Here is an 18,555-nt window from a genome sequence, read left to right as displayed (position 1 = left end):
CAACGCAGCTAGCTCTTTATTCGCACGAAGTAATGGCCGCTATCGACAGGGGATCTCAAGTTGATTCCGTATTTCTAGATTTCCGGAAAGCTTTTGACACCGTTCCTCACAAGCGACTTCTAATCAAGCTGCGGAGCTATGGGGTATCGTCTCAGTTGTGCGACTGGATTCGTGATTTCCTGTCAGGAAGGTCGCAGTTCGTAGTAACAGACGGCAAATCATCGAGTAAAACTGAAGTGATATCAGGTGTTATACAGGGAAGCGTCCTGGGACCTCTACTGTTCTTGATCTATATAAATGACCTGGGTGACAATCTGAGCAGTTCTCTTAGGTTGTTCGCAGATGATGCTGTAATTTACCGTCCAGTAAGGTCATCCGAAGACCACTATCAGTTGCAAAGCGATTTAGAAAAGATTGCTGTATGGTGTGGCAGGTGGCAGTTGACACTAAATAACGAAAAGTGTGAGGTGATCCACATGAGTTCCAAAAGAAATCCTTTGGAATTCGATTACTCGATAAATAGTACAATTCTCAAGGCTGTCAATTCAACTAAGTACCCGGGTGTTAAAATTACGAACAACTTCGGTTGGAAGGACCACATAGATAATATTGTCGGGAAGGCGAGCCAAAGGTTGCGTTTCATTGGCAGGACACTTAGAAGATGCAACAAGTCCACTAAAGAGACAGCTTACACTACACTCGTTCGTCCTCTGTTAGAATATTGCTGCGCGGTGTGGGATCCTTACCAGGTGGGATTGACGGAGGACATCGAGAGGGTGCAAAGAAGGGCAGCTCGTTTTGTATTATCGCGTTATAGGGGAGAGAGTGTGGCAGATATGATACACGAGTTGGGATGGAAGTCATTACAGCATAGACGTTTTTCGTCGCGGCGAGAGCTTTTTACGAAATTTCAGTCACCAACTGTCTCTTCCGAATGCGAAAATATTTTGTTGAGCCCAACCTACATAGGTAGGAATGATCATCAAAATAAAATAAGAGAAATCAGAGCTCGAACAGAAAGGTTTAGGTGTTCGTTTTTCCCGCTCGCTGTTCGGGAGTGGAATAGTAGAGAGATAGTATGATTGTGGTTCGATGAACCCTCTGCCAAGCACTTAAATGTGAATTGCAGAGTAGTCATGTAGATGTAGATGTAGAGTCATGACGATGAAAGGGGAGGAAGAAAAAAAATGTGGTGTCACCTCGGTGGCTACCTTCGAAGACACTCAGAGCGCAGAAGCTGGAGGATCCTCCTCTATGAGATCTGCAGAGACGTGAGCTTCTCCCTCGGTCGGTCTGTGGAGTTCACGCCAGAAAAACAGTGGCAGTGTGCACTGGCGACATGGAGGTCGGCCGTGAGGGTATCATGAGCGACACTGTTGAAGAGGATCTCCGAGTCAGTGAAGCAGGAGACCGTTCGCTCTGGTTCGATTTCTTCGAACCTTTGTGGTTGGTAGATGGCGATTCGGATGTCTGTTGGCTGGAGGGAGCAATCATCGCGGGAGTATTCCTTCTGTCCTTTCCGGCCTGCTGATTACGTACAAGCTGATTTCGCCGTGTGAGGCGAAAATTTGGTGTCTTGTTGTACAACAGGGGAAGGAGATGGGGATGCTACCTTGAAACTGGGCAATTTTACAACTGCAGTGCTGAATATGAGGTCTCACGCCTGCATGGCTATGTCCTCCGTGGAGAGAGATGTAGCCAGAACGGTACTGTAAGTGCCAGATGGTAAAACGCAAGGCTTCCGACTAGCCAATAACTTGCGAACGACAGGTTAAGCCACTTTTTCCTTCACCCGGGTCTCTTGGACAGTCCGGTCGTCGACATACACGGAACTTTCTCAGGATGAGGCTGCATGATCGGCATTGCAATTTATTAAGCTGGGCGAAGGAGGAGAACAGTCTCCCTCGTGAGCATCCCTACCACAAGTTACACATTTTGCCGGGTGTCGACAGGACATTCGAGTATGGTTGTCACGATGACACTGGTGGCAGCACATTGGGTTCGGAATGTGCGGGCAGACTGAATTTCGTAGCCTCCTTTGATCTTTGATGGAAGCATTATTCCCTCAATCGTGAGAACAAGAGTGCTTTTGTGCATTAAGGATTCATGTACCTTTTTCATCACACGATGGACTGCAGCGACGCCCTGATCAAAGGTAAGTTTGGATTTCTGTCTCAGTCAAACCATCGAGCAGTCTAATGTAAAAAACACCACGCGAGGAATTTAGCATCCGATGGACCTCGACACGAACAGGACAGCTGTGGAGCAGCGAAGATGCACGCCGTTGCTGTACTTGAGACTCACATGCAGTCTCCAAAAGCGAAGTGCCACTGCGTGGACGAGCGCAGGATTTCACAGGACCGGCAATTGCATCGACACAGTTTTGAATAATAAGTGGATTAACCGTAGCAAAGGACTGACCATCTTCAGTACGTGAAACCACGAGGAATCGAGGTGCACCTGGGTCTTTGAGCAGTTAGCCTCATTTCGTTTACGTTTAGTAAACATCGGCTGAGGTGATGATGACTGGCACATTGCGAGAAAATCCCCTGTGATTGCCAGCGTCTCCGGTGGCGCTCTCCTTCCAAATGGGGCTCCCCTCAGAGGGGCCTCACCCACGTTAGGTGATTGTTCACACCTCTCGAACACCTGACAGAGGGACCAATTGGCAATTTGGGAAGGTAACAGCTCAGGCAAGCACCCCTCCCTGTGCCTGGCCTGTACCATGGGTTATGTGCCAACATGACCTGTGTCGACCCGGTGCTGGGAATTACGCGTTACCAGTCACCTGTTACGTGTCAGATGCGTGGGCCGGCCGTCACGAGCGCACATTGAGGGAGAGGAACCTCAAACGCTGAAGCAGAGGGAGGACAGGAAAATGGGAATGAAGAAAGAAAAAAAGAACACTGGAATGATTGTCCTTATTGCAGCTTCTGAAAATGCAGAACGAATTCCCAGAAATATCACAGTCATGTTCCCCAAGTGAGGGGGAGAAGAATAGCAAGAGGATAGCTATGCAATACGGAAGGGAAAAGATGCCGAAAAAGCTGCGGCCATGTGGTAGCCAAGCACGAACTCGCCAAAGAGTGGTGAGATGCTTGCCACAGTCACGTCGATTTAATATTTGGGCGTAATGTTGTAAAACGATATGAAATGGAACGAGCACTAAAGAATGTTAGTACGAAAGATGGACTTTGGTTTATTGCGAGAGCTTTAGGGATAAAATGTTGATTATCTACAAAGACCGCGTATAGAACAATCACTTGACCCATTCTTCAGTAATGCTCGAGTTCAGGTCGGACTACGAGAACACATCGAAGCAATTCAGAGGTGTGCTGCTACGTCTGTTTACCGGTATTTCGATCACATATTATTACAGAGATGCTTCTTGAAACCAAATGGGACCTCTAGAAGGAAGAAGGCGTTCATTTCGCGAAATACTACTCAGAAAACATACGGAACAGGAATTTACAGCTGACTGCGGAACGACTGTTCTGCAATCAACGTGTGTTTCACGTGAGGACCGCAAGACACTTTACGAGAAATTAGAGCTCATACAGAGGCATACTGACAGCAGTTTTTCCCTCGCCCCATTTCCGAATGGAATAGAGAAGAAAATTACTGCTGCTAATACTACTACTACTACTACTACTACTAGTAGAAGTAGTAGTAGTAGTAGTAGTAGTAGTAGCAGCAGCAGCAGCATATGGTACCTTCCGCCATGCAGCATACGGTGGCTTGAGGAGTTATGTATGTAGACGTATACAATGAACGGAAGTTAAAGCACCTCGTGACCAATGCATGTGACGCAGTCTGAATTGTGCCAGGTGTCTTGGTAAGTGCGTGATTCACTGCGAAGAAGGGCAGAAGGATACAACGATGCGTAACACTCATATGCAGCACTGCCTCAGTATCTGCTACAACGAAACATACAGCAGGGGATCAGAGGACGGATTGACCCATATCTCAACACTGACACATGCATGGATAAAACGGCGAAGGTTTCCTCTAAGAACCAACAGTCTTGAACATACACGTTGCCAACGGCGTTCCTTCGTTGGGCACTTAAAAATGTCGCCGTGCGGGAACAGTTATTTACTGATTCCTATGTGCCGATGTGTCTGGCAACCATTCCGACGCGCTGAATGGCGCTATGTAGCTGAACTATGCCTGCGAAATCTATTATGGTTGTGTCGAAACGGATGCCTAGAAATCAACGAATGGCTATCCCTGTAGAGGGACATTTTTAAAGTGCCCAACAAAGATGCGCGGGTGGCGATGATGTTGGCGAACCGGGGAGGGGGGGGGGGGGGGCGGCTTAGAGGACACTACCGTTTTATTCACGCATATGTCAATGTATTGATGTCTCGTCCCCGACCTATCCTCTGATCACACCACAGGATGGTTGAAAAAGCATGAACAGCCTTTTGCTGCTTCGGATCACGTTCAAATTTCGTTCAATGGTTTGAATGGTCACTAGTAATTCAGCCCTGTACACTATAGCAGAAGTTGCCGTCGCGCTACACTCCAAAGGGGTGCGATGGCATTCAATGAGTTTGCTGGCCTGAGAAGGATTGAACTGTCTGGGGGCTGTCAGTAGGAACACAGTTCGTCAAAAACGTCCTCCTGTTGCTCGTCGCATTGCGACCTGCCGTTTTCGACATCGAAATGTGTGGGAATCGGCGCCCTAGGGAAAGGGGTGATTTCACTGGCGCACTTTATGCCACTTCTTCCCTTTTATGCCACCCCGTGAGGCCTTTTCGTGTAAATTCTGAGCAGCTGTGTGTCTGAAATGATTTCCTAGCTACCGATAGGAAAACCGCGTGATTTGAACGCTCTGCGTCGCGGTTATGACCTCCATCGCAGAGAAGACAAGAGAAGCGGTACTGAAAAATAATACAGTATGCCAACCCTCCCACTGTGTGACTCGTCCACGGTGACGTTGCACAAAACTGTGGTAAGATTCGGTGCCAGTGTGACATTATTAACCCACATGAACATCTGGGCTGTAGCCTTTTTTTATATGCGTCGACACCTCGTTGTTCGAAGCGTCGCCGACCCCAGGGGTGCGTCGCAGGACGCCACCCTTTTATACCATTACAGAGGAAAGTTGTATGCACCTTGGAGCCGTATTTCAAAACTTCTGTGTCGCAAAAATAGGAGAAAATTACGGGGTTTCGAGAGAGTTCCCATTTAATTGTGTTGCGCAGTGTATAACCCACTGCACAACACCGATAACGGTGCCGTAACAGGAAAGCAAGAAAATCTGTATGAGCTACCTGATGATTTGTATGAAATCCTAAATAGGTAATGTTTGATAAAAATAAACTTTCTAAACCTATACTTGTGGTTGTTTGCCGTTTCAAATCATAAACCCCCTTTAAACTTATCTTAGAAAACAGCTACAAAAGAGTGAAAAAAGACTGGAATATGTAATGACCACTACGTACAACACAGAGTAGTGCAGCAAGCCTCAGATACAGAAGTAGTATGATGTAGTTGCGTCACGCGGGGAACAGCTCAGCGCAGTGTCCTCGTACCATGCTTTGACTGCATCATCGAATCCACACACGAGATTCATATCTTCATCAGTAAAACTATCCGCTGTGCATCACTGTTAACATCCACTAACACTACCGGAGAAACAAAGCCAAGACTGAACTTACCATAATGAACGTAATATTGACGGCAAAGATTAACTCAGTTGTGGACAGCAAGTACTGTGACTCAACAGAGTAAGTTCGTTTCCAAACAAGACACAAAGCGCATATCTGGGACATCCACTTTTGCGCAGACAATTTCACTGCAGTACTGACAAAGTTAAATGGTGGTGTGAAATAAAAAGAAATGCACTTACTTTACTAACTCTGTAACGAACTACTTCAGACGATGTGTTCCTTGTAGATATCAGAGACAGTGCGATTAAGGGTCTATTGCTCACGGTTGCAAATCACTGGTGTGCAAAACTTACGGGCGAAAGTAACTTTCGCATGATGTGTCACTCCAAGAAATATAGTTCGGTTAAACTTGGACCATACATGGAAAGAACTGGTACAGTAAAGTAAAGGAAGTAACAAATATGCAATGACACGAACTTAAACGATACTCTTATTCAAAGACAATAATTAATCTGAAGTCAGGGCAAGACATGATGATCCCCTGGACATTACAATCGGCAGGGTGTGTGTTCACCAAGGAGGGCAATGCATGCTCTGCAACGTGCTCCCACGCTGGCCACAAGGTTGGTAAGGAGTTCTTGTGGTAGGGTGTCCCATTCCTCCACCAGCACGGTTGACAGTATCTGGATGGTTGTCGGTGCCTGTAGACGTGCTGCAATACGTCTCGCCAACGCATCCCGCAAGTGCTCGATGAGATTTAAATCGGGGGAACGGGCAGGGGAGTCCATTCGCCGAATATCCTCTCGTGCCGAGAGCTCCTCAACCTGTGCTACTCCATGCGGTCGCACACTATCATCCATAAAAATGAAGTCATGGCCGAACGGCCCCCTGCAAAGATGTACAGGGGGACGGGGAACAGTGTCACATTAATGTTGACCGGTGACTATCTTATTCAAAGAGTTAGAGGTCAGTACGTCCAGTTAGAGGTCAGTACGTACCTCCCACACTGTAAAACCTGGATCAGCAAAATGAACAGGTTTGGCAACGTTCCTGGGTGCATTAGGAGTCTCACCTTCCGCCATATCAGGCTACATAAAGCACTGTCTAACATGATGGTGGTCCAGGTGTTATGACTCATCTGAGCAACCGAAACGTGACCATTGATCCACAGTCCAATCTCGACCACCTCATACTCATTGCAGTCTCATTCCACTACGACACTGGTCGGTATGGAAACACGTAGGGGGTGTCTGCTGCGGAACCCTATGTCCATTAATCAGCAATGTACTAAGAAATATCTGGGTCGTGCACTGTACTCTGTCGTTAGATCGGCGACAGATCGCTGCCTATCACCCTTTATACAGCTGGTAAGTCCCCTACCTACAAGTTCTGTGATGAGGTTTGGATGTCCAGTAGCTTGTCGCCTACTTGTGGTTTCACCGCCCTTCAATCATTTTCCATACAAGCTGACGACGGTACAACTCGAACGGACAACAACTTTCGCCTTTTCCAAGAGGCTCGCTCCGAGGGGCTGGGCCATAATAACCCTCAGTTTGTCAAAGTCGCTTATGTCAGTAGACTTCCACATTTGCGGCCCGTATCGTTGCAGGAACGATTCTCCAGCAGTCTCTGCCCCCCTTATATACGGTCAGTCCTGTGGCACATGCCTGTAACACGATTCGACGGCATTCAGTCTCGTGACGGGCAATGATCATAATGTTTTGGGTCATAATGTATCTCAACACAAATTCGCTGGGTATACAGAACCATTCAGAGGTATACAAGCAGTCAACATTTATCAGCGACAGAAACAAATTCCGTCTGCGATGTGTCCAGCCGCAAGGAGACATAACTAATTTAGACTTCGAGCAGTGGCGTCGTGAGGCAGATACCACCAGCTGCTTTTGTTTTTGTTGAAGTCGTCAATCCGAATACTAGTTGGCGCAGCTCTCCTAGCTATTCTATCTTGTGCAAGCTTCTTCATCTCCGAGTAACTACTGCAACTTACATCTTTCTGAAACTTAAGTCTACTCATCTCTTCGTTTCCCTCGACAATTTTTACCGGCCACACATCCCTCCAATATTAAACTGGTGATCTCTTGATGTCTCGCTTGTGTCCTCAACTGATTCCTTCTTCTAGTCAGGTTGAGCTACAAATTTGTCTCCCAATTCTATTCAGTACCTCCTCATCATCATCTACATCATCTACCCACCTAATCTTCAGCATTCTTCTGAAGCACCACATTTCAAAATCTACTATTCTCTTCTTGTCTAAACTGCTTATTATCCATGCTTCACTTTCATACATGGCTATACTCCACACAAATGCTTTCCGAAAAGTCGCCGTCATCGAAGTGAATGGTGACTCGAAACAAGGAGTGCGCCACGGACACAGGCTGGTGGGAGAAGTATTATGCTACGGGTGACATGCTCCTGCGCTTGCATGAGGCCTGTGGTAGTAATCTAAGACACACTGACAGCTGCGAATCACAGTCATCCCTTCTTGCTTGATGTATTCCCCGAGAGCGATATCATCTATCAGCAGTATAACTGTCCTTGTTTCGCAGCCAGAACTGCGCTACAGTGGTTTGAGGAGCATTATAGTGAACTCACGTTGATGTCTCGGCGACCAAATTCGCCTCATGTAAATCCTATGGAACCCACCTGGGTCGCTATCGGGCGCCGTCACCGTGTACACAAATCAGCGGCACGTTATTTACGAGAATTACATGACCTGTGCGTGGGTACCTGAAGCCATATACCTCTATAAACCTGCCAACAAACCGTCGGATCCCTGATACGCAAAGTCAGTGATGTATTTCGTTCCGAAGACGGAGAAAAAAAAAAAAGCTATTAAGCAGGCGGTCATAATTTTTTGGCTCATCAGTGTCTGTATAGAAGGTGGAGTGTCCGTTTGTGTGTAATTCACACAAATCTACGGTTTTATTCCACTCTTGATGAAATTTTGCACACTTTAACATCAAAACAACAGGAAGATCACTTGAAACATATATATACAGGGGAGAGGTTAACAAAAATCTCTGAAAGTTCATGGCTGATTTACTTCAAATTTCTACATTCAGACGAAACAGTGATGAAAATTAATAAAAAACTGAACGCCTATCAAACAAACATACTGAGGTAAATTGACTTTAATTCATACCGTGAGAATAAATCACAGCGACCATACCCGTCTTGGAGACAGTATCACCAGACGTCACTAGATCGCGGGACGAGCGAAAGCTCGAGAATTTGATGATTCCCGTTGTAACGTATCACATATATCCCGAAGACATTTAATTTATGTTTCATAGTTGTTATTTATCATTAAAATTTACAGTGACATACAAAACGCTAACGCAGGTCAAACAGAACTCGTGATTTCCCGAACTGTGACATAAACTGTTGGAACAGTAAGTCATGCTCAAACACTGCCCTATTTGTCGCTGAGCTGAAACAATAGAAGATGGACTCTCCACAAATACCACTAGATACTTATCGCGTAACTTAACAACAGATAGGGCAACTAATCATCTTTGAAACTGGTGTATATTTGTACAGGTCAGAAACTGAAGCTTAGAAACCGATTTTTTTTTTTAATGCTGCGGTTTAAGACGTATTCATTCGCCTCATGTCGTTGACACTTAGTGATTCAAATACGCCCTCCGCTTTAAAGTGATTGCAGTTTCCCATGCAGCTTGCATTCCCTATGAATATCAACAAAGTACAGAGCCAGTCCCTATCAACTCGTGTGTGTGTGTGTGTGTGTGTGTCAGATAACCCAATTCTCCTCCCACCCCGACACACACACACACACACACACACACACACACACACACACACACACACACACACACAGAGAGAGAGAGAGAGAGAGAGGTGGTTGCCATTCCGAGTAATCACTGGGCGTTCGTGTTAAGGCCAATGAGTCAATGTCTGGCGCCAGCGGTCAACGAGGGGAACGAGTGGGGGCCGCAAGTCGTGAACTAAATGAGCTCTGCCCGGGAAGGCGTCTGGGACAACACATGGCGCCTGCGGCAGCGCGCGCAAGGAAAAACCAACTACCACACTCACGCGCAATCAGCTGAGCTCTGCCAACTTACCGGGTTCGCGGCTCGTGGTCTTGCGGTAGCGTTCTCGCCTCTCGCGCACGCGGTCCCGGGTTCGATTCCCGGCGTGGTCAGGGATTTTCTCTGCCTCGAGATGACTGGGTGTTGTGTGTCTTTCATCATCATGTCATCGTCATTCACGCGCAAGTCGCCGTTAGTGGCTTTATAGAACTTGTGGAGCGGCGGCCGAACCGCCCAGCGAGTGGTCTCCCGGCCACCAATTATTATTACCACTAGATGGTGACATTTACAATGATTAGCCAGAACATTATAATCACCGACCTACTAACGATATAAACCCGTCTACGCGATAGCAGCGTCACTGGTGAGGAATGACTGTTGGTCAGACACGCGCGGGGTGCACGCAGCATCAGTGAGTGTGCTGTTCGTGTGTAGAATGGGGAAGGCGCTCCATCCATCTGAGTTTGACCGATGGCAGCTTGTGATGGCCCGGTGGCTCGGCACGACTATTTAGGAAACTGCACGAGTTGTCTGGTGTTCGAGGTGTGTTGTGATGATTGTTTTCAACACGAGGTTTCACCGCGTCCAGACGTCGTCGGATTAGGCGGCCACCTCATTATAGATGTCGGACGTCGTAAGCTGAGCAGACTGATAAAACAGGACAGGCGGCGAACTGCGCAGGAAATTACATCTGACTTTAATGCTGGACAGAGTAAAAGTGTATCTGAATTTACAGTACACCTTTAACACACCTAAAGATGGGCCTCTGCAGCCGATGCCAGACGCTGAGGCAGAGGAAGACCGCTGTATGGTCTGATGAATCCCGATACCTTCTTCATCAAGCCCATGGGAGGGCGCGAATCCGTCGCCTTCCAGGGTAACAGCTACTCGACACTTGTACTGCGGGACAGAGACAAGCTGGCGACGGCTCCATCATGATCTGGGGAACATTCACGTGAGCATCCATTGGTCCAATGGAGCTCGTGCAAGGCACCATGCCCGCCAACAACGGAGATTGCAGAACATTCCGTTAAGCAATCAACCGTTCGAGTGTTGAATCGAAGCACTTCCAAAAAACAGATAGCTTTTTGCTTTGGTTTCTCCGGAAATGTAGCAACCACTTCTGTTTAGCCGTGTTCACTCCGGCCGTGCCGCGCAAAAGCAAGGAAGAGGCCCTTTCCCGTTTTCACTTTCACCGGCGTGCGCGCGCGCACACACACAGCCACATTGCTCCGCACCTACCAACACTGAGCTCTATTCTGTGTCCACTGTGGACGCAGCTTTAGAGGACCGAAAAACAACTAATGCTGGGTAATACACAGTTTATCACAAGTCACCGAGGAAATCAGGAATTACAACCGAAATACAAGTATCATTATTGGTCATGGCAAAGGTAGCCGTCACGAAGAATATCAGCAATTGATTATTTGACGGAAGAAAAGAAGGAATTTACGATATTGCAGTGCCTGTACACATGTCCGAAAGAACACTGCATCTTAATTCGAATTAATAAAATGTCCGAAAGAACACTGAATCTTAATTCGGATTAACACAGTCACCGCACCATCGTAATCTGCCGACACTGGGCAAGCGACTTGCCGAATGTGAAACCTAGTTGACTAGTTACAAAGACCTTCCAGTCTCAAATTTTTGCTGTGCACCTATTGCGCCGCTCCTTCACTGCTAGGATCTAAAGATGTTAGGTTTTTCTATTCGAAAATCGACTTCTAGCTTCTAACAGTGTTTTACTTCAGTAGAAAAAATGCGACTTAAAGGCGGAATATTAATACTGGCATAAAACTTTACTCCCTTAAAAGCTATAGCCACGGAAAAACCACAGCGAAGATACAGTTGTTTCATCATTCAAAGATACAAGCTGGCAGGCAATCCGCTGCTTATAAAAAGTAGTAACACAAATCTTTTCATTTTATTCACCGCCTCTCTGACAGTTTTTTTCTGACACCAGACGATATTCTAGTTTTATGCACTCTGTGAGCTACCTGACGACGTGTGGCGATACGTGCTTCGTGTAATACTACAATCCCCCTCGCCCCATTTCATTCGTATCTCCGAATTCCTATGGGTCCAGTGATATGAACGATTGGCTAGTGCCTTCAAGCTATATTCTAGCTGCGTTTTCTAAGCTGCATACCGGCATGATTTGCTCACCTTCGCAACTATGTCGTTCATTTTTTCAGCATTTAGCTTTACAGTACAGCGTCTGTATCAGATTTTGAAGTTATTTCGCGCAATGGTCGTTCCCACAATATTTTCGATCCAGCTGTTCGCATCGTGCGCGTTCTTCCGTGAACTTACCGCATACGTTTCCGGCACGTCGACACAGGACTCCATTGTTACTCATACCTAGTCGTTGGTAGTTACGCGACACCATACAAGGAGATCATATGCAGCAAAATGTTTTTATGTTACTGATGAAGCAGGTGTGCTCATTCCGTGTGAAACTCCTCACACAATTTACGCAACGCTCGGAGCCGTGCCTACCAATAAATAAAATTTAAAAAAAAACAGTCACTTTTGACGAAGCCACTCAAATTTATGTCAGTAAAGTTTTGTGTGCACCAACTGACAGTGAAACTATTAAGAGTGTTTCAGGTAGCATACTGGAAAAGCTCTGATCACAGAGGGCTTTCACAGATTTTATCTTCAGAACGTACAGAACTAAGAATTGGATGTGGCACCTTAGTGACATGTTTTAGCGTGGTTTTACTGTTCTGTTGCAATGAAATAATCTATCGTAAAATACTTACATGGGTATTTACAACTTCAGTACATCAATCACTGATCTGCTATAGCTTTAATACGCAAAAAATAATTTTGAGTACAGACATGACGTCGTCGCGCTGCTTAGCAATATCCATAGCAGCGCACACTTCTGTGGAGGCGGTCGCCCGTGTAAATTGTAAATGAACCGCTTGCTGCTGTTCTCAACAGCAACAAGTCACGAAAGGACGACAGTGCCATGTTCCACGGGCCCGTCACTGCGACGCAGGCTATCCTACCACGCGACGTAATTGATCCTTTGTCGACGAACGAACTGTTAATAGGCGGACACAGGTCAACTCTCTGCGCCACTGCATTAATGATACAAATTTAATAACGCTTGTAAGCCTCGTTTTGACTCGTAAGTCAAGGTAAAAAGTTACAGATCTGTCATTATTGATACGATTGCACTTAAGAGTTAATACTAATACCCTATGACTGGACTCGATATACACAGTCCAAACAATACCTAGTTAACCTGGAACGAGTTCCCTAACATCTTCAACAATCGCAATAAAGTTACAGCATAACAAGTGAACGATATGGAGGTCACAAACTCCTACAGAAACCAGACATTTCAGTTTTAACGGGAACGAAGGGTTTACGCGCAGTTTCAGGACATTCGTGAAGCCGTTTCTCTGATCAACTCATCCTCCAGCTAACTAAGCACGCCGGACAAAAAAAATTAGTCACCATTAAGAGACATCACACAAATACTGTATGTACCTATCGCTTCTGGCCTTGCTTAATGTCCTCATTTCCGCAAGGAAGAAAGTCAACAAGTTTCTTCAGATTTTCCATATACAACTGTCCAGTCCGCGATGATACATCAACAGATTGTTCAACTTCATTCGCGGAGTGGTAATGTGCATATAAAAAAACCTTTTTCTGCTATCTGTCATGTCTGCATGTTGATCCATCGTACTGCATTGATCCCATAAATGTGACTAACATACGCACACCACTTAATTGCCATGACTTATGTCAACTGTGGGAAGTCATGTGACCGCCTGTACCAGTTCAGCACCATCTACAGTGCTTCGAAGCGACCAGTGTTCTCTTTCACTGAGTCACAAATATTTTGTCCGGTTAACTTATTAGTTCCAAAAACCACCGTCGCCAAGATTTTAAAAGTCGCAACTGTCAGTCTGATATCACCGCAACACATTTATGTCTGCACTGAAATGAGAACTTTGTAAATGAAACTCTGACCGGCCGATTTCACAAAGTTTACATTGAGATGACAGAAGTAATGGGATAGCGGTATGTGCATATACAGATGGTAGTATCGCATATAAAAGGTATCACAGGGCAGTATATTTGCGGAGCTGCCATTTGTACTCAGGTGATTCGTATGAAAAGGTTTCCTATGTTATTATGACCACACGACAGAATTTAGCAAATTTTGAACGCGGAACGGTAGTTGGAAATAGACGCATGGGAAATATCATTCGCAAAGCGTTAGGGAGTTCAGTATTCCGAGATCCAGTGTGCCAGGAATACCAGATTTCAGGCACTACCTCTCACCACGGACAACGGAGTGTCCGAAGGCCTTCACTTAACGACCGAGACTTGCAGTGTTTGCGTAGAGTTGTCAGTGCTGACAGATAAGGAACACTGCGTGATGGCGTTGACGGGCTATGGCAGTAGACGACCGACTGGGGTGCCTTTGCTTACAGCACCACATCGCCTGCAGCGCCTCTCATTGGTTCGTGACCATATTGATTGGACCCTAGACGACAGGAGAACCGACGCCTTGTCGGATGAATCCCAATGGCACTTGGTAAGAGGTGATGGTAGGGTTCGAGTGTGGCGCAGATCCCACGAAGCCATGGACCCAATTTGTCAACAAGGCACTGTGCAAGGTGGTAGTGGCTGTATAATTTATAGGCTGTGTTTACGCGGAACTGTCTGGATCCTCTGGTCCAACTGAAGCGATCATTAACTGGAAATGGTTACGTTCGGCTACTTTGAGACCATCTGCAGTCGTTTGTGGAGGTCATGTTCCCAAACAACGATTGAAGTTTTATGGGCGACACCACGCCGTGTCACCGGGCCACAATTATTCGCAATTGATTTGAAGAGCATTCTGGATAATTCGAGTCAATGACTATGCTTGCCGGATCGCCAGGCATGAATCCCATCGAACAGTTCGTGTACAAACTCCTGCACCGGCAACACTTTCGCAATTATGGACGGCTATGGAGGCAGCACGGCTTAATATTTCTGCAGGGGAGTCCATGCGACGTCGAGTTGCTGCATACGCCAGGCAGGAGGACACGACTTTTGCACGTCAGTGTACGTCCCACTAGAACTGACTTGTTCTCTCCCAGAGCACCAGAGGACAGAATGCATCCCAGCCCTCACATGATTGCGAATACTATACAGGGCTAGTTTTTAAAGTTCTTTATTTTTCGATGTATTACATGTACTAATGATTGATGCCTGAATACAACCGTAAACTCACACAGTCTGCATTGTGGCAGCAAGTTGGCGTTACGAGTTCAGAGCATTGCCAAAATGGCAACTAAGCAATAAAATAGTTTTTGTTTGTTGGGATATGCGAGATGTTTATCTGTTACTACAGAGCAGTGTGATTTCAGAATGGGTTATAAGAGAACCGCCATGTTAACAGAGCACAGTTAGTTGATATCGGTACCTTAGGGACTAGTCGACCAAGTGTGCCACATGCAACCGCGGAGAGGGTGAGGGGACGTTTCTTGCGCCCCCCCCCCCCCAAAAAAAAAGGTCTCGCAACCCACGAGCTTGATATCCCGCAGCAAACTGTGTTGCAGATTTTGCGACGACGGTTACAGTTTAAACCTTATCATCTGCAGTTCGTGCAACAACTAATACCCGTAATATTATGATCGGTACCTCCAGTTTTGCATCACAATGCAAGGAGCACATGGAGATAAACATTCCGCCTCCAAGGTGATTTTTTGCGACGCAGAAACCTACCATCTATCTGGAAAAGTTAATCAAACAGTGTGAGAGTAAGTGGCACTGAAAATCTTCTTGAAATTGGGGGGCACGAACGAGATTCGCAGAAGATTAATGTTTTCTATGCAATGTTAGAGACGAAACGGTATGGGCCGTTTTACTTCTGAAGACTTTGGCGGGTAACTCTCACGGATTTCATCTTCCAACAAGACGGAGCATCCCGTCATTCGAGCATCGACGTTCGTTGCTATCTAAGCGAAAAACATCCGCATAGCTGGACTGGCCGCAGTGGTGGTGGTGAATGTGGCTGTGTCCCCACCCCCAGGACGCTTGACCTAAAGGACTGTGAATTTCTGCTTTCGGGGTAAATTCAGAACCGTGTTTACGTACCCACACAACCAAGAAACACCGGAACCACTCAAAGAAGGCTGCGATGAACACTGAGAGGTTGTTGCTAGATAAGGTATGGAACGAACTTCCCTACAGCTTGGACAGACGTGCATGGTGTGACCAGATGAGCAGTCATAGAACATTCAGTGCAAAATGCAAATTTGATGCGTTTACGGTTCTATTCGTGCATCGTTTATATTTACGCATGTAATTCCTAGGAAAATATAGAGTTTCGAAAATGAATGAATCATTCATAGTAGTCCCGTACAAAAGGAACATGTGCACGCTTTTGCTAGTATTAGTGATTCTGGTGATCGCTCGCAACTCTCTTAATACAATACATGAATCACAGCTTGGTGTACTGTCAAGTGGAGAAAATTTGCGATAACTGAATTAGTTTAATGTCTTTTATTGCAGTCAATCGTCGAGTGATAGTAGACTGTAATAAAAGAATGATAGAAAAAAACCTATATTCCCGAGTGGAATCCACATCGAATAATTATTCCACCGATAACGAATTCCTACTCGCGTGTAGAAAACAATGTTACAGCCATTCCTGAACTCGGTATTGGAGGAAATTTTGACAGACAATAGGTTGGAGAACACTACCATAAAATTAATCAACCGCCCCCCCCCCCCCCCTCCAGATGCTTCTGGACGGAGGTAGACGACGTGACGGCAGCAGTCTTCATTCGTGCAATGTGCAGGCCACCTCATCGTGATCTGAAGCGGAAGGCACTTGGTTTTCCGGTCTTTCTATTGCTATTCACGAATGACGTGCACGGAAATTATATACATATTGTTGGTAAGCCAGAATTTCTCACATTTTACCTTCATAATCGTTACGTGGAAATTAAGTGAGGGAAAATACATTGCTTGACTTCTCTTGAATTTCCAACAGTAAATATCCCTGACGCAGAAACCTCTTTTTTTAGAGTCAGCCAGTGCAGTTTGGTAGTCTTCGTGACGACTGCGCGCTTACTAAGCGAAACCGTGACAAAACGTGGCGCCCAGCTTTTCTTCTCCTGTCCATCTCTCCTATATTCTACCTGCTAAGGCTTCAACAGACTGTCGAGCAATCTTCAAGACTAGGCGTTTCATAAAACTATATTTAATTTGGGCTCTTCTACCACATTCAGTTCCATCTTCCCTTCCATCTGCGGTGGGAGGGGAGGGAAAGGGAGATCGCAACTTCTCTATTTCCAAATCTGTGATCGGGGAACAAATTTATGGAACTTCCGATTTCCATAATTGTTACGAAATTAACTTCAGTGAAGAACTGATTTTGGTCCCTATCTCGATATTCCGGCATCACAAAGGTTCGAACGAAGGACTAGACGGTCTCGCTACTTACTTGCCAGATGACGAAGCTATGACGAAGTAGTCGAGAGTTGAACTAGCACCACTGCTCGCTCCGGGAAAGTGCAGAGCAAAATGCAGGCACGTAGTCTCTTTGCTTTATCTGCAATTTTCATTACACGGCTGTGTTGTTTAGGGCAAGCTGGCGCCTAGTGATAAGCTCACGCGATAATTCCGGAAACGACACCATAACAGGCGTATCTCTGGCAGGCGGCGCGTCCGCCGAGATCAATATCACAGGCAAAATGAGATGGTCACTGTCACCGCAACATATGTACGCTTGTGTGTCGTCGTAGCGAGACCGCTACCCAGATGTGTTGCCGGTGAGCGCTACGTATGCTATTTTGTACGGCAGTGGGAGACTTTTGTTCTCTCTTTACAGCTTTGGCACAATTACCGTACTTTTGTTTGGCAACTGCCCGTCAAGAATGCCTACTGGCCTTGATGCTACGCGAGAACGGATGGCATGTATCAAGCAACAGCTGTTCCAGCAGACTGCATCCTGGTAGTCACTTCTCTTTCTGTGAGTTCCTACGGCTGTCACCGCATCCCACGTATACTGATCAGCTAAAACATTATTACGACCTACCTAATAACCGGTTATGTCCACTTTTGGCACGGATGACAGTGGCGACGCGTCGTGGCATGGATGCAATGATGACTTGGTAGGTCGCTCGAGGGAGTTAGCACTCTTGCACCCAATTCCGGGGAGGGAAGCGATCAGCTCTGACGCCACGTGCAATCGCACCCCGGATGTGTTTGATAGGGTTCAGATTTGGCGACCTGCGCGAGGGGAGGGGGGGAAGCAGCACAGTAATGTGAACTCGCCGCTGTGTTCCTCGAACGACTCCATCACACTCCCGGCCTTGTGACACGGTGCATTATCTTGCCGAAAAATGCCACTTCCGTCGGAAAATATGATCGTCATGAAGTGGTGTACGTTTTCTGCAACCAGTGTACGATACTCCTTGGCAGTCATGGTGCCCTACACGAGCTCCACTGGATCCATAGACGCATACACATCCCTATTCAGTTCCTACCTACTCCACAAGTCTAAGGCTTTCTGAATACATGTTTTAAACAATGCACGAGACAAGCAGTATCCCTGCTTCAATCATATTGTAATTTTCAAAGGCTGCGACAAAATTTTATTTCACATTTTAATTTCACAGCCTGCAAACTTGTCTAGGTTGCATATACTTGTAACGCATACCTTTTCAAGCCCTTTGGTGGTACTGTGTCATGTTCCTTTTCGAGATCTATGACAAGTCACCTACTGTAACACCAGCTTCTCCTTTCCAGTGTAAAGTTTCCTCTCAACGACTGCCAAAAACCGATGAACAGGGTGATTCTACGATGATACTACAAACTTTGAGGGACGATGGGGAAGGTAA

The 18,555-nt window shown here is 46.2% G+C and overlaps 1 protein-coding gene across 10 annotated transcripts in view; it reads right to left on the bottom strand.

Annotated features, from left to right (window-relative positions):
• The window catches only part of LOC126281501 (PH and SEC7 domain-containing protein), an 814,448-nt gene that overhangs the window by 766,455 nt on the left and 29,438 nt on the right, over nt 1-18,555 (bottom strand). The gene's annotated exons all lie outside the window — the stretch shown is intronic.

This window comes from Schistocerca gregaria, chromosome 1, assembly GCF_023897955.1.
Source record: "Schistocerca gregaria isolate iqSchGreg1 chromosome 1, iqSchGreg1.2, whole genome shotgun sequence".
NCBI lineage: Eukaryota > Metazoa > Arthropoda > Insecta > Orthoptera > Acrididae > Schistocerca > Schistocerca gregaria.
Note: the sequence above shows the minus strand (reverse complement) of the source record. Positions and strands in the feature narration are given on the sequence as shown.